Source organism: Lygodium microphyllum, chromosome 6 (genome assembly GCF_053477565.2).
Source record: "Lygodium microphyllum isolate KBCC chromosome 6, Lygodium_microphyllum_v1.1.10, whole genome shotgun sequence".
Classification (NCBI taxonomy): domain Eukaryota; kingdom Viridiplantae; phylum Streptophyta; class Polypodiopsida; order Schizaeales; family Lygodiaceae; genus Lygodium; species Lygodium microphyllum.
In genome coordinates this window covers 100,530,673-100,547,887 of record NC_141140.1, presented here as the reverse complement: position 1 = coordinate 100,547,887, position 17,215 = coordinate 100,530,673, and positions in this window count along the sequence as shown.

The following is a 17,215-nucleotide window of genomic DNA, read 5'->3' as shown; positions in this document are numbered from 1 at the left end:
GTTAATTTCCTCCTCATAAGGTATTTGCAAATCTCTTTTAAGATATGTGAAAGAAAGTAGCTATGCCTCATGAGAAATAAACTCATCCACAAATCTATTAAACATAGATTTTAGCAAGTCTATAGGCCACAAATATTTCCACCCATACTTTGGAGATTCTAAATCCATATTACTAAAGGAAATATACAAAGTCAACGTTTTTTAATTAAATTTAATCCAAAAAAAGGCAACAGTCATTCAGTATAGCGAATAAAATCTTATTGAACACAATTCATGCATTGCTGAAGGCATTCTACCTTTGTAGAAAAATCATCATATAACTTAATATTTTGTTATAACTATTCAAGCTTCTCTTTAGAAGACAGCACAATAGATACCATAGCAGTTGAGGAGGAATAGAAAGGGTAGCTACTTTACTGTGGAGTTCTTTCATAAGCTTCTTCTATGACTCTACAATTTTTTGAGAGTGATATATAAGTGACCCTCACATGTACCAAGCTTACTAGCTAATGCTATCATCTCCTTAAGAGGATAATTTTTCTCTTTAGTTACTAACACGTTCTCCTTCTCTAAAGTAGTGATCTTGATTTCCAACTTTTTTATGGTGGATTTCTATGAATCCATTAAAGCTATAGTCATAGCTACATTCATCTATTTATGGATGCCATTCAAGGTAGCTCTCTTAGAGGCTAGATCATCCAAATCCTTGCTAAGCTACATAGTTAGGGAGTCTACCTTGTCATACAAAGAGGTATAAACACATCTATATATGGACTAAAGATAGGAAGTGATTGAGGTTTCCTAAGTAGACTTGACACTAGAAACCAACTATGAAAGCATGGATCCAGATAACATTGTCTACAAGGTGAAAGGGATTTACGAATCTAATTGACCTTCCCTTTGGGATGCAAATAGATTTTTAAAGGAAAGGAATGAGGGAAGAGAGTTTCTAATAGAAACATCAAGAGCCAATTTCTACATAAGAAAATCTAGAATAGAAGGAGGATTGTAAGCACCATTTGTGTGTAAATGTTTTTTTCGAGGGAACCTAGAAGGAGGCACATCTTAAGAATCAGAGTTTGGTTGCATTGGAGGATAAGAGAAAATATGAAGTTGAGGTTTCTTCAGAAGAGGGGTAGGATTAGGTATTGGCACTCCATGTGGAGGAGGTGCAAGAGTAATAACCTTTTGGGGAGAAAAGCTTCACATGACACATTGCAAAGTTGATCTTTCCTCCTAACATAATAGAAGTGATGGTCCATTTTAGCCAAAAGAAATGCTATCCAATTGAGCTTGATACCTTCAAGGATCTAGAAAAATACAATGAATAATTCTTTGGATAGGCACTTTCACGCAGGCTTGCCCGACATGAAGTGATCCTATAGGAATTGACACAACCACTTCCATACATGATAAGAAACACTGGAGTTGCTAATAACTTTCTTAAGTACCAAGGTGGTTCAAGTCTCCTTCTGTAAAAGGGAAAGATTCTCTTTTGTTATGAGTATTTGGTTACCACTAAGTACAAAGGAAGTGAAAAGATGTAAGAACAATGCCTCGATGATTATATAGAAGATAAGCAAAAATTATGACCATACTCCAAGCCAAAATGTTTCTGGTAAGATTTCAGGAAGGAATAGCAAAGTTTCACATCTAGGGTGGAAACTTGAGGGCAATAAAGACTAGCCCGATGGATACAATCAACCTCCAAAAGCAGGGAGTAGTCATGAACTGATAGTGGAACATATTGAACCACTATCGATGGGGTGGAGGAAGACACCATTTAGACTACACGACATAATTTCCACACATATTAAAACTAGAAAAACGAGGGATTTCATGAAAAATCTACATAGTCCACCACAAAGACTAATATCATGAAGAAACCCAAAAGTTAGACATGACTAGATCAAACTTTCCCAAGAAAACCACATCCTATGGAAAAAATTTGACATAAAGTTCGTTTGATAATATGTAGTATGCTTTGAAGTTTTAGTACACTATACCAAATTCTTACAATAGTGACATGGAATGTTGTCTCTTCACTTGCTAGATAACCCTTGCCTAAATCCCATTCAAATGCTTATGCAAATACATATCATTGTACTTATTATTTATAGTATAATATGAGAAGTTGACTCTGAGTCTCGGTATACATTTGCTCCAGCGTAGTGTTATAGGATACATGTCGAGGGAGCCCCCCACACATACCAACAAAAGCATAAACACAAATAGAATATTGAATACTATGAAAGAGAGGTGAAGCTAGATAACAAGATAGAGAGGTCAAGACAGACCCCCATGCTCATAGTTGTACACCCACAATGGGGACCCACCTTAAATCCTTTTTCTAAAATGTTTTGTTTTTCAGTAGGTTGAGAGCAACCGTCCCCCCCTTTTTTGAGGGGGGAGGGAAGGGGGCATGGGGAAAGCTCCCCCTTAAGCATGTGCATGCCTAAATGCCCTAGAAGGAGCCAAGGGCCCCCCTTCATAAGCCCCTTCTATGTTATGGGTGGGGCCAAGCCTCCTATCCCCATGGGCTTACATGCCATTGGTAAAGGACAAGGGGAGAGACCACTCTTTGTAAACCTCTGTTTTCTTGGATAGGGATGTGCCCTCACCTATTCCAAAAATAAAACCTAGCATCCATATCAATATTAGCAAAACACTAGCATCAACTAAAGAAACTTCAATATTAACACTGACATTAATAGTATTTAAAAACACTTCAAAAAAATCAAACTTGAAATTTTCAAATATAACTTTAAGATTGAATTTAAAAATTTTAGATTAAGAGGGGGGGATGATCCCCCTTTGTAAGCCCATTCTTTGTATAAGGGGGCATTGGGAACGCCGTTTTTTGTTTGGGTGGGGACAGCCAAGCCTCCTTTTTTTTACTTTTTTGTGTTTGGGTGGGGAGGGCCAAACCCTTTTTTTTATAGGGGGTCAAGTCTCCCTCCTCCCGCCCTTGTGGGCATGGATGCTTATGACTAGGAGAAGGTGTCAAGATTGTGGGAGAAAAGGAAGGAGTCTCACTTGTAGCTTTCTTGCTTGCACAATGGGGGAATACACACAAAGGTGGAGGCTGAAAACAGTTTTCCTCTTCTTAGTTGTGCAAGCCAAAAGAACTCTGGTACATAGAAATATAAGAACCCTATATATGGGTCTCAAACCAAACTCAACTAACTAAGGTGGCATACTAACTGAGCCACAAACTAGAGTAGATAAGGATAGCTGTCATCTAGCTATTATTCATGGGTAGTTACCAACCGCATCTGCAACTAACAAGTCAGTGACATAAATGCACAACGGTCACCCTGGCATATCACGAGTGGAGCTCGATATCTCAACATTCCCCCTCGAGCTCAATCCCAATTCCTGCACACCAAGCAGGTCTCTAAACTTGTGCAGCTTCTCTGTGCCCAATGCCTTCGTAAATATGTCAACTACCTGATCCTCTGTGCTGACATAAACTAGATCAATAAGACCTAGTAAAACCCTCTCCTGCACATAGTGATAATGCACCTCAATGTGCTTTGTTCTAGAATGATAGACTGGGTTATTTGCCAAGTGTATACTACTCATATTGTCACAATAAATGACAACTGGCCCATCTGTAGGCTGATGCATATCATAAAGTAGCTTATGCAACCAAGCTACCTCACATGCAGCCATTGCTGTGCCCCTGTACTCAGCCTCTGTGCTCGACAAGGCAACTGTAGGTTGTTTCTTGCTGCTTCAAGTGACTGCAGCACTCCCAAAAGAGAACACATATCCACTGGTAGATCGTCTATCAAAAATACTACCAGCCCAATCAGCATCAGTGTATCCATGCAAGTGTATCTGAATCCCAGTCTCATAAAATAGTCCATATTGCAATGTGGACTTCACATACCTGAGTATGCGTCTAGCCGCATCCAAATACGGTTTCCTTGGAGCATGTATAAACTGACTTACCAATCCAATAGCATAGCTCAAATCTGGCCTCGTAATAGTCATATAAATCAAACTTCCTACTATGTGTCTGTACATAGTAGGGTCTTCGAGAAGCTCACCTGCATCTGTGCTCAACTTCACATTTTGCTCCAAAGGAACTGAAATAGGCTTACAGCCTGTCATCCCATATTTGGACAGCATGTCCAATCCATACTGCCTTTGCAAGAGCCGTATCCCACTTGGTGATCTAATCACCTTAATGCCCAAGAAATAATGTAGCTCTCCCAAATCCTTCATCTCAAACTTCTGCTTCAATAGCATTTTCACATAAAGGATATCTTCATCACTATCACCTATGATAATCAAATCATCAACATAAATGACAAGTAGCATAATACCTTTCTCTGTTTTTCTTACATAAAGTGAGAAATCTGCCTTGGAAATCTGAAAGCCAATAGTGACAAGATACTATCATATCTTGTCAGACCATGCTCTAGGTGCTTGCTTCAAGCCATACAAGGCTTTCTTCAACCTGCAAACAAACTCAGTATGAACATCATGCACATAACCTGGTGGCTGCTCCATATAGACCTCTTCTTGCAAATCACCATGCAAGAAGGTATTGTTTACATCCATCTGATGTAAAGACTATCCCTTTGATGCAGCCATAGCAATGACTGCTCTTACGGTTGCCATCCTTGCAACCGGACTGAACGTTTCTTCATAATCAATGCCATATGTTTGTGCATACTCCTTGACTACTAATCTTGCCTTGTATCTATTCACAGAACCATTTGCATTGTGTTTTACCTTATAAAACCACTTACAACCAATTGCATTCTTATCTTTAGGCAAAGGTACCAATTCCCATGTAGCATTTGCTTCCAAGGCATCCATTTCTTCATCCATGGCTCTCTCCCATTTTTCTTTTCCCATGGCTTGCTCAAAAGAAGTGGGTTCTGGTTCCTGTATCACTTTGACCATATATGCATAGTGAATGGCTGTAAATCTATCATATTTCAGCCTATCCACAGGATACCTAGCTCTGGTAGACCTGCACAAAGTAGGTTCACTCCCAGGTGCTCTCAAAACATCCCTGGTCTTCCTTACTCCAGGTGTAACAATAGAAGGAATACCCAACTCATCATCAATGCTTTGTTCTGAGCCACTGGATTCAACAGCCACATAGGAGTGACCTGCATTCACATCAAACATGGGCTGATCTACCTTCTCTTTTCCTTTTCATGATACCTGCATACCACTATCTGCATTGCTTTGAGAAGATTCTCCTAATCTCAATCTTCCTGTCCATGGCAAAGAATGTGAACTACTACTAGAGGATGCTCCAAGTCCACTAATATCTTGTGACTGCTGCTGTGAATTTTGTGCAGCATTACCATTTTGTGCATCTACATTATCAATCACATTTACTGGTTTATACCAGCTATTCATCTCATCAAAAACAACATATTTGCTCACTGTAAACTTACGAGTAGAAGGGTTATAGCATCTATACCCTTTGTTGCAGAGAGTAATCAATAAAGATGCACTTCTCAACTTTTGGATCCAACTTGGATCTCAACTCATCTGGCACATGAACATAGGTAATGCAACCAAAAATTTTCAAATGAAAAATATCTAGTTTCCTACCAGTATACCTCTCCTCTGGAGTCATGCCATGTATTGCTGCAGTGGGAGTCCTGTTCATTATGTAAACTGTTGTAGCAACTGCCTCAGCCCAGTAAAAATCTGGCAAGTCTTTTTCGTTGAGCATGGCACGAGATACCTCTCCAATATGCTTGTTTTTTCTTTCTGCAATTCCATTTTGTTGTGGGGTATGACTGCATGAATATTGCTGCTTTATGCCACGCTCTTGCAGGAACCTTGCAAACTCATTTGAGAGGTACTCTCCCCCTCCATCTGACCTTAGGCATTTTATTTGCAGGCCTGTTTCTTTTTCAACCATAGCTTTAAGAGTTTTGAAATGCCCAAAAACTTCACTTTTCTTTTTCATAAAATACACCCAAACTTTTTTGCTATAGTTATTAATAAAAGTGATAAAATAATGAAGCCTCCAACAAGAGATACAACTTTAGTAGTCCACACATCAGAGTGGATTAATTCCAATGGCTTCTTACTCTCTTGAACATGTCTAGGAAATGGTTTCCTTGCCTGTTTTCCAAATTGACAGGCTTCACATACCTTATGCATTTCTGCAACCTTGAATCTAGGAAATCCTACAACAATATTTTGGGCTTGCATTGATTTAAGTCGCTGTACATTAACATGACCAATGCGTTTATGCCAGATATCAATATCTGCAACTACACCGGTCCCATGTGCAAACATTGCTGCACTCAATTCAGGCATGTCTGCATCCAACGTAAACATTCTACCCTTCTTATTTCCTTTTGCTATCAAGCGACCTTTATTTTTCATATCCTCAACAAAGCATCCATGAGAATTAAATCTGACCTGCAAGCCCTGCTCAACCATTTGACCAACAGAAACCAGGTTCTTGGTGATATTTGGGACATGAAATACATCTGACATGTATTTCTTTTTCCCATCCTGCATAGACAAAGGAATTTTTCCAATCTGCACAATAGGATGTGTAGTATCATCATCAGTCTCCACAAATCCTGGTTTTTCCATTTTCCTTGCATCCTCCATCCATTCTGCATAACCTGTCATGTGGTTTGATGCACCTGAGTCAACATACCATACATCGTTGCTTTCTTCTGCACTTGTCACAGAATTGTTCATGTGCTGCACCATAAATAAATGCTCATTTCTGTCATCACCCTGTCTACTAGAAGATGCATAATTCCCTTGTTGCAATTTCCCATTCATGATGTCATTCTGCTTTTTATAGCATCTTTAGCCATATGACCCATTTTACCACAGTAGTAGCATTCAATATTGCTATTTGCATTTTGGCCTCTTTGCCATCCACCACGACCTCTTTGGCTCCCCCTGCCTCTAGAGTTACCATGTCCTCCTCCATAGGACTGGTTTTCTTGAGTTTGCTGCATATTCTGATTTCTACCATGGCCTCCAGATCGGCCTCCTCTACCTCTGCCTCTACCTCTTCTAGCATTTGAGTAGAAGACAGCTTCTTTTCAAGTTCCTCCTGAAGAAGATGCACCACCATTTCTCTACTCCTCAGAAATTAGAAGAGCAATCAACTCCTCAAAATCAGGAAATCTTTCACGAACTGAAATGGATGTCCGAAACTGTGCATAATCCTTTCCTAGACCATTCAAGGTCACAGAAACTAAATCATCATCTTCCACTGGCGACCCAATGGAAGCAAGTGCATCTGCAATCTTCTTCACCTTCATGTGGTAGTCATTGATGCTCATATTTTCTCTTTGCACATTGTGCAACTCTTGCTTGAGCTGCATTTTCTTGGCTTGCGTATTTGTGCTATACATTTTTGACAAAGTATCCCATGCCTCCTTTGGCGTACCTGCATCTTGAATATGCACAATCATAGAGTCTGAAATGCTGATAGACAGCCAGTACATAACTTTCCTGGCTCTCTCATGCCATGCTTTAAATGCTTGCATTTGCTGTTGATTGGGAACATCAGGAAGAACTAGTTCTTCTTCATTTCCTACAACAAATTCCCAATATCCTTTTCCCATAAGGAAATTCGTCATTCTAAACTTCCATGCTTGGAAGTTGTTCTTATCAAGATTTTCAGTGACAATCTGTGAAAGACAATCAGACGCCATTACAGAACACTACAAAAAATTATGTCACTGCAAAGAACACAGCTTCAGCCTCACAAGGGCAAATCTGCAAAACTGACGAAAGTGGTATTTGACCACACAGTCACTTCCTAGTGACGATTTTGCATCAACAGGAAACAAGGATGATTCTGTAACTCCCAATGTCTCTGCGCCGCATAGGCATACGATGCAATTTCTACAGTAACTTTTCACCAACTTGTAGAACAGTGGTCGCACAGCATAAAACAGGGCCTTTTCCTGAGTGCGTGCAGAAAACTTTCGCCTAGAAAACAGGCCCCGAAATGGCCTCAAATCAAAAAAACAGAGCAACCAAAGGGCTTAAGGTCCTTTTCCACAGCATATATTGCTCTCTTGCTACACCGCGAAGGGCGTCTCAATCTGAGACAATGCGCTCTTGCACTTTTCGGCTGTGCTACCTGCAGAGACTTGCTCCCAAAACAGAAAAATGAAAGCAACACTGGTCCTCTTACCAGAACACCGCGAACTTGGTTTGCTTTCTTGAGCTCCTTACCACGAACAAGGCTTTGATACCATGTCAAGATTGTGGGAGAGAAGAAAGGAGTCTCACTTGTAGCTTTCTTGCTTGCACAATGGGGAAATACACACAAAGGTAGAGGCTAAAAATAGTTTTCCTCTTCTTAGTTGTGCAAGCCAAAAGAACTCTGGTACATAGAAATAGAAGAACTCTATATATGGGTCTCAAACCAAACTCAACTAACTAAGGTGGCATACTAACTGAGCCACGAACTAGAGTAGATAAGGATAGCTGTCATCTAGCTATTATTCATGGGCGGTGTACCAACCGCATCTGCCTGACAAGTCGATGACATAAATGCACAATGGTCACCCTAGCATATCACGAGTAGAGCTCGATATCTCAACAGAAGGGTGGACCTAGCTTCTGCCTTGGGTATCTATGCATGTGCAAGCACCCTAGGGAAGAGGGGGGAGACAAGGGGGCCCCTCCATTAGCATCTTCTTAGTATAAAGGGGCTAAGCCCCTACCCCCCAACCCTCATGGACATATAAACATGTAGTGGGTGCCATGTCAAGATTGTGGGAGAGAAGGAAGGAGTCTCACTTGTAGCTTTCTTGCTTGCACAATGGGGGAATACACACAAAGGTGGAGGCTGAAAACAGTTTTCCTCTTCTTAGTTGTGTAAGCCAAAAAGAACTCTAGTACAAGGAAATAGAAGAACCCTATATATGGGTCTCAAACCAAACTCAACTAACTAAGGTGGCATACTAACTGCGCCATGAACTAGAGTAGATAAGGATAGCTATCATGTAGCTATTATTCATGGGCGGTGTACCAACCGCATCTACAACTGACAAGTCGGTGACATAAATACACAACGGTCACCCTGGCATATCACGAGTAGAGCTCGATATCTCAACACTCCCCCTCGAGCTCAATCCCAATTCCTACACACCAAGCAGGTCTCTGAACTTGCGCAGCTTCTCTGCGCCCAATGCCTTCGTGAATATGTCAGCTACCTGATCCTCTGTGCTGACATAAACTAGATCAATAAGACCTAGTAAAACCCTCTCCCGCACATAGTGATAATGCACCTCAATGTGCTTTGTTCTAGCATGATAGACTGGGTTATTTGCCAAGTGTATACTACTCATGTTGTCACAATAAATGACAACTGGTCCATCTGTAGACTGATGCATATCATAAAGTAGCTTATGCAACCAAGCTACCTCACATGCAGCCATTGCTGCACTGCTGTACTCAGCCTCTGTGCTCGACAAGGCAACTGTAGGCTGTTTCTTGCTGCTCCAAGTGACTGCACCACTCCCAAAAGAGAACACATATCCACTGGTAGATCGTCTATCCGAAATGCTACCAGCCCAATCAGCATCAGTGTATCCATGCAAGTGTATCTGAACCCCAGTCTCATAAAATAGTCCATACTGCAATGTGGACTTCACATACCTGAGTATGCGTCTAGCCGCATACAAATGCGGTTTCCTTGGAGCCTGCATAAACTGACTTACCAATCCAACAGCATAGCTCAAATCTGGCCTGGTAATAGTCATATAAATCAAGCTTCCTACTATGCGTCTGTACATAGTAGGGTCTTCCAGAAGCTCACCTGCATCTGCGCTCAGCTTCACATTCTGCTCCAAAGGAACTGAAATAGGCTTACAGCCTGTCATCCCATATTTGGACAGCATGTCCAATCCATACTGCCTCTGCAAGAGCTGTATCCCACTTGGTGATCTAATCACCTCAATGCCCAAGAAATAACGCAGCTCTCCCAAATCCTTCATCTCAAACTTCTGCTTCAATAGCATTTTCACATGAAGGATATCTTCATCACTGTCACCTGTCATAATCAAATCATCAACATAAATGACAAGTAGCATGATAACTTTCTCTGTTTTTCTCACATAAAGTGAGAAATCTGCCTTGGAAATCTGAAAGCCAATAGTGACAAGATACTGTCCTATCTTGTCAGACCATGCTCTAGGTACTTGCTTCAAGCCATACAATGCTTTCTTCAACCTGCAAACAAACTCAGGATGAACAACATGCACATAACCTGGTGGCTGCTCCCTATAGACCTCTTCTTGTAAATCACCATGCAAGAAGGCATTCTTTATATCCATCTGATGTAAAGACCATCCCTTTGATGCAGCCATAGCAATGACTGCTCTTACGGTTGCCATCCTTGCAACCGGACTGAATGTTTCTTCATAGTCAATGCCATATGTTTGTGCATACTCCTTGACTACTAATCTTGCCTTGTATCTGTTCACAGAACCATCTGCATTGTGCTTCACCTTATAAACCCACTTACAGCCAATTGCATTTTTACCTTTAGGCAAAGGTACCAATTCCCATGTAGCATTTGCTTCCAAGGCATCCGTTTCTTTATCCATGGCTTTCTCCCATTTTTCTCTTCCCATGGCTTGCTCAAAAGAAGTGGGTTCTGGTTCATGTATCACTTTGACCATATATGCATAGTGAATGGCTATAAATCCATCATATTTCAGCCTATCCACAGGATACCTAGCTCTGGTAGACCTGCGCAAAGTAGGTTCACTCCCAGGTGCTCTCAAAACATCCCTGGTCTTCCTTACTCCAGGTGTAACAATAGAAGGAATACCCAACTCATCATCAATGCTCTGTTCTGAGCCACTGGATTCACCATCCACATAAGAGTGACCTGCATTCACATCAAACATGGGCTGATCAACCTTCTCTTTTCCTTTTCGTGATACCTGCATACCACTATCTGCATTGCTTTGAGAAGATTCTCCTGATCTCAATCTGCCTGTCCATGGCGAAGAATGTGAACCACTGCTAGAGGACGCTCCAGGTCCACTAATATTTTGTGACTGCCGCTGTGAATTCTGTGCAGCATTACCATTTTGTGCATCTACATCATCAATCACATTTACTGGTTTATACCAGCTACTCATCTCATCAAAAACAACATCTCTGCTCACTGTAAACTTACGGGTAGAAGGGTTATAGCATCTATACCCTTTTTGCTGCAGAGAGTAACCAATAAAGATGCAACTTCTCAGCTTTTGGATCAAACTTGAATCTCAACTCATCTGGCACATGTACATAGGCAATGCAACCAAAAATTTTCAAATGAGAAATATCTGGTTTCCTACCAGTATACCTCTCCTCTGGAGTCATTCCATGTATTGCTGCAGTGGGAGTCCTATTCATTATGTAGACTGCTGTAGCAACTGCTTCAGCCCAATAAAAATCTGGCAAGTCTTTTTCATTGAGCATGGCACGAGATACCTCTCCAATATGCCTATTTTTCCTTTCTGCAATTCCATTTTGTTGTGGGGTATGACTGCATGAATATTGCTGCTTTATGCCATGCTCCTGCAGGAACCTTGCAAACTCATTTGAGAGGTACTCTCCCCCTCCATCTGACCTTAGGCATTTTATTTGCAAACCTGTTTCTTTTTCAACCATAGCTTTAAGAGTTTTGAAATGCCCAAAAACTTCACTTTTCTTTTTCATAAAATACACCCAAACTTTTCTGCTATAGTCATCAATAAAAGTGACAAAATAATGATAGCCTCCAAGAGATGCAGCTTTAGTAGTCTACACATTAGAGTGGATTAATTCCAATGGCTTTTTACTCTCTTGAACATGTCTAGGAAATGGTTTCCTTGCCTGTTTTTCAAATTGACAGGCTTCACATATTTTATGCATTTCTGCAACCTTGAATTTGGGCAATCCTGTAACAATATTTTGGGCCTGCATTGATTTAAGTCGCTGTACATTAACATGACCAATGCGTTTCTGCCAGATATCAATATTTGCAACTACACCGGTCCCATGTGCAAACATTGCTGCACTCAATTCAGACATGTCTGCATCCAATGTAAACATTCTGCCCTTCTTCTTTCCTTTTGCTATCAAGCGACCTTTATTTTTCATATCCTCAACAAAGCATCCATGAGGATTAAATCTGACCTGCAAGCCCTGCTCAACCATTTAACCAACAGAAACCAGATTCTTGGTGATATTCGGTACATGAAATACATCGGACAGGTATTTCCTTTTCCCATCCTGCATAGACAAGGGAATTTTTCCAATCTGCACAATAGGATGTGCAGTATCATCACCAGTCTCCACAAATCCTGGTTTTTCCATTTTCCTTGCATCCTCCATCCATTCTGCATAACCTGTCATGTGGTTTGATGCACCTGAGTCAACATACCATACATCGTTGCTTTCTTCTGCACTTGTCACAGAATTGTTCATGTGCTGCACCATAAATAAATGCTCATTTCTGTCATCACCCTGTCTACTAGAAGATGCATAATTCCCTTGTTGCAATTTCCCATTCATGATGTCATTCTGCTTTTTATAGCATCTTTAGCCATATGACCCATTTTACCACAGTAGTAGCATTCAACATTGCTGTTTGCATTTTAGCCTCTTTGCCATCCACCACGACCTCTTTGACTCCCCCTGCCTCTAGAGTTACCACGTCCTCCTCCATAGGACTGGTTTTCTTGAGTTTGCTGCATATTCTGATTTCTACCACGGCCTCCAAATCGGCCTCCTCTACCTCTGCCTCTACCTCTTCCAGCATTTCAGTAGAAGACAGCTTCTTTTGAAGCTCCTCTTGAAGAAGATGCACCACCATTTCTCTGCTCCTCAGAAATTAGAAGAGCAATCAACTCCTCAAAATCAGGAAATCTTTCACGAACTGAAATGGATGTCCGAAACTGTGCATAATCCTTTCCTAGACCATTCAAGGTCACAGAAACTAAATCATCATCTTCCACTGGCGACCCAATGGAAGCAAGTGCATCTGCAATCTTCTTCACCTTCATGTGGTAGTCATTGATGCTCATATTTTCTCTTTGCACATTGTGCAACTCTTGCTTGAGCTGCATTTTCTTGGCTTGCGTATTTGTGCTATACATTTTTGACAAAGTATCCCATGCCTCCTTTGGCGTACCTGCATCTTGAATATGCACAATCATAGAGTCTGAAATGCTGATAGACAGCCAGTACATAACTTTCCTGGCTCTCTCATGCCATGCTTTAAATGCTTGCATTTGCTGTTGATTGGGAACATCAGGAAGAACTAGTTCTTCTTCATTTCCTACAACAAATTCCCAATATCCTTTTCCCATAAGGAAATTCGTCATTCTAAACTTCCATGCTTGGAAGTTGTTCTTGTCAAGCTTTTCAGTTACAATCTGTGAAAGAGAATCAGACGCCATTACAGAACACTGCAAAAAATTCTGTCACTGCAAAAAACACAACTTCACCCTCACAAGGGCAAATCTGCAAAACTGGCGAAAGTGGTATTTGACCACACAGTCACTTCCTAGTGACGATTTTGCATAAACAGGAACCAATGATGATTCTGTAACTCCCAATGTCTCTGCACATAAGCATACGATGCAATTTCTACAGTAGCTTTTCACCTACCTGTAGAACAGTGGTCGCACAGCATAAAACAGGGCCTTTTCCTGAGTGCGTGCAAAAAACTTTCGCTTAGAAAACAGGCCCCGAAATGGCCTCAAATAAAAAAAAAGGGTCGCCATGGGCTAAAGCCCTCTCCCGCAGCATATACTACCCTCTTGGTTCACCGCGAAGGGCGTCTCAACCTGAGACAATGCACTCCTGCAATTTCCGACTGTGCTACCTGCAGAGATCTGCTCCCAAAACAGAAAATGAAAGCAACACTGCTCCTCTTACCAAAACACCGCGAGCTTGGCTTGCTTTCTTGAGCTCCTTACCACGAACAAGGCTCTGATACCATGTCAAGATTGTGGGAGAGAAGGAAGGAGTCTCACTTGTAGCTTTCTTGCTTGCACAATGGGGGAATACACACAGAGGTGGAGGCTGAAAACAATTTTCCTCTTCTTAGTTGTGTAAGCCAAAAAGAACTCTAGTACAAGGAAATAGAAGAACCCTATATATGGGTCTCAAACCAAACTCAACTAACTAAGGTGGCATACTAACTGAGCCACGAACTAGAGTAGATAAGGATAGCTATCATGTAGCTATTATTCATGGGCGGTGTACCAACCGCATCTACAACTGACAAGTCGGTGACATAAATGCACAACGGTCACCCTGGCATATCACGAGTGGAGCTCGATATCTCAACATGCCAAGGCCTATGACTCCCCTCTTAGAAAAAAAGAAAAGAAAAGAAAGGCATGCCCAAGGCCCCCCATGGTCTTTGGAGACGCTTGGGGAACCTAGGGGATCCCCCTTTTTAAAATAAAAACATGGAGGAGCTTCCCTTACCTTACATTAAAAAATAAAAAAGGGGGGTGTTGAAGGCCCCCTAAGGGTATCACAAACACCTAAGGGAATCTTGGACAAACCCCTTTTTTATATTTTTTGTGTTTGGGTGAGGAGAGCAAGGTCATTTTTTAATAGCCAGGGCCAAGCCTCCTAATTGTGTAGGCATGGACACTTGTGATGACATGAAGGGTGAAACTAAACCTCCCCTTGGGCATCTTTGTGCACATAGATACTCAGAGGGCATGAGATCCCCCCTTCATTAGCATCTTCCTAGTTTGGGGGGGCCAAGCCCCCCACTTTCTGATGATGGACTAGGGGGAGACCCCCCTTTTAGAAAAAAATGAAAAGATAGGGGTGGCCAAGGTCCCTCATGGGCATTGCCGATGCCCAGGGGATCTTCGAGACCCTCTCTTTTTACTTTGAAGAAAAATATTAAGAGCTTTGCCTTACCTTACATTAAAATATAGGGAAAACAGGGGGTTTCCAAGGCTTTATGTGGCCATCACAGACATTATAGGGAATCCCCTTTTTTTATTTTTTGTGTTTGGGTGGGGAGGATCAAGCACGCTTCTTTTCTTTTTTCTGTTTGGGTGGAGATGGCCAAGCCCCTTTTTCTATGGGAGGGACAAACTCCCAATGGGCCTAACCATCCCTTAGGCATCTACACATGCACAAATGCTCAACGGGGTGGAGCCAAGGGCCCACCTCCATTAGTTTTTTCTTAGTATGGGGGGCTAAGTACCCCCCCACCCTCACAACCATCTATGTGCACAAATGTCTAGGGGGGCCAAGGGCTCCCCTTCAATGGCATCTTCTTAATGTGCGGGGAGCCAAGCCCCATGGCTTGGGCTAGGGGGATCTCTCTCTTAGAAAAATTTTTAAAAATGAGGGTGGCCAAGGCCCCCATAGGCATTGCAAATGTGTGAGGGGAGCGGAGCTTGGGGACCCCCTTTTTCTTTATTTGGAAGAAAAGACACTTTGGACATTACCTTACATTACATTAAATTTGTTTAAAGAGAAGGTGTGCCTAAAGATCCCTATGGGTGTCCTAGACACCTAAGGGGCCTTGGGCACCCCCTTTTCTTAATTTTATATGTTTGGGCAGGGAGAGAAAAGCCCCATTTTTTAAATTTTATTTTGGGTGGGGAGGGCCAATCCTATGTTGGGTGGGGAGGGCTTGTGTTGGGCCTAGCCCCACCCTCACAGGTGTTAGTGTGAACACCCCCAAGGGGGACCAAGAGCCCTAATTCATTATGATTTTATCACTAGGTTGGGGGTAGGGTGAGGGGGCAAGCCCTTACCCTCGTGGGTGTCTGTATGTGTGTAAATGCTTGGGGGGGGGGGGGAGCCAAGGGTCCCCCTTCATTAGAATCTTCGTAGTGTGGGAGGATCAAGCTCTACTAGCCTCATCACTCACTCATTCACCCTCATTGATTCTCATTCACACATATTCATTCATTCATTCATTCAATCAATCTCATAACTTTTCACTCACTCATCTTCTTGCATAAACTCTCATTTGCTTAATCACTCTTTTTCTTTCATTTTCATTCATTCACCCACTCACTATGTCATTGAGTCTTATAAACTCTCTCTCCCCTTTCACTAAATCATTCTCATTCAATCTCTTTTCAAAAAATGCCTCTCTAGACTCTTTTCTTCTCTATATTCTTCATTTCCAATAAGAATACACACTCACACACTCATTTGCTCATCCTCTTCCTTGTTGAATCACTCTCTCACTCACTCACTTACTCATTCACTCTCCTCAAATCTCACTTACTCATTCTCATCCAATCCTTCTTTCTCTATATTCTCTCTCCTTCTTTATATTCTCTTCTTTCAACAATTTTATATAACATTACTATCCCCCAATTTTATGTAGCATCTCACGCTGCAATTGTTGTATGTCTATTGAGGTTAATTTTTAATTTGTAATTATAAGGAATCTTTAACTAATAGTTTGCCAAGACTTCTACCAATAAAAGAGATGGTGAAGATAAAACCAATAATTGGTACTAGCTTATCTGGAATGTGATTTTTGTATTCACTCACTCACATTTAATCCATTCTTGTGTATACTCTCTCTCCTTCTCTATATTCTCTTATCTTGAAAAATTTTACATAATCTTTGCCATCCCTAATTTTATGTAGCATCTCATTCTACTATCGTTGTGTGTGTATGGTTAATTTTCAAATTGTTATTATTAGAAATCTTCAACCAATAATTGGTACTTTCTAATCGCATGCTAGATTATAAAATTTCATATTTCATTAATCAATTTTTTCTCTTGGTTTTCTTTTTGCAAAGTTACATGGGATCATGTGAAGCCCAATCTTGGCCACAATATATTCTTATTTCAAAAGATTGGGATATCCAACAAGGAAAGTATTCTTGATAATTTCACCCCCAAAGAAAGAAGATGGTTAGAGATAGAATATGAAGTTGAAAGAGGACAAAACTACCATGGGAATGCTTCATAGTGTGGCTCACCACGTCTATTGATAGTGTTGCTTGTTTGGAAGGTATAAATCTAAGAAAATATGGGCATTATTTTCTTCATATGTTTCAAATGCATGCTAGGTGAGAAATGACCTTCTCGAAAAATGTAGGATGAGTACAATGAAAAGGAGAAAGATAAGCTTAGGGATAGGGGCTACAAATATCTTTCCATAGCCAACCCTACTGATGGGGAGGATTTCTTCTCTATGATTTATGAGATTGCATGGGAGGAAAATTTCATGATGGAAATTACAA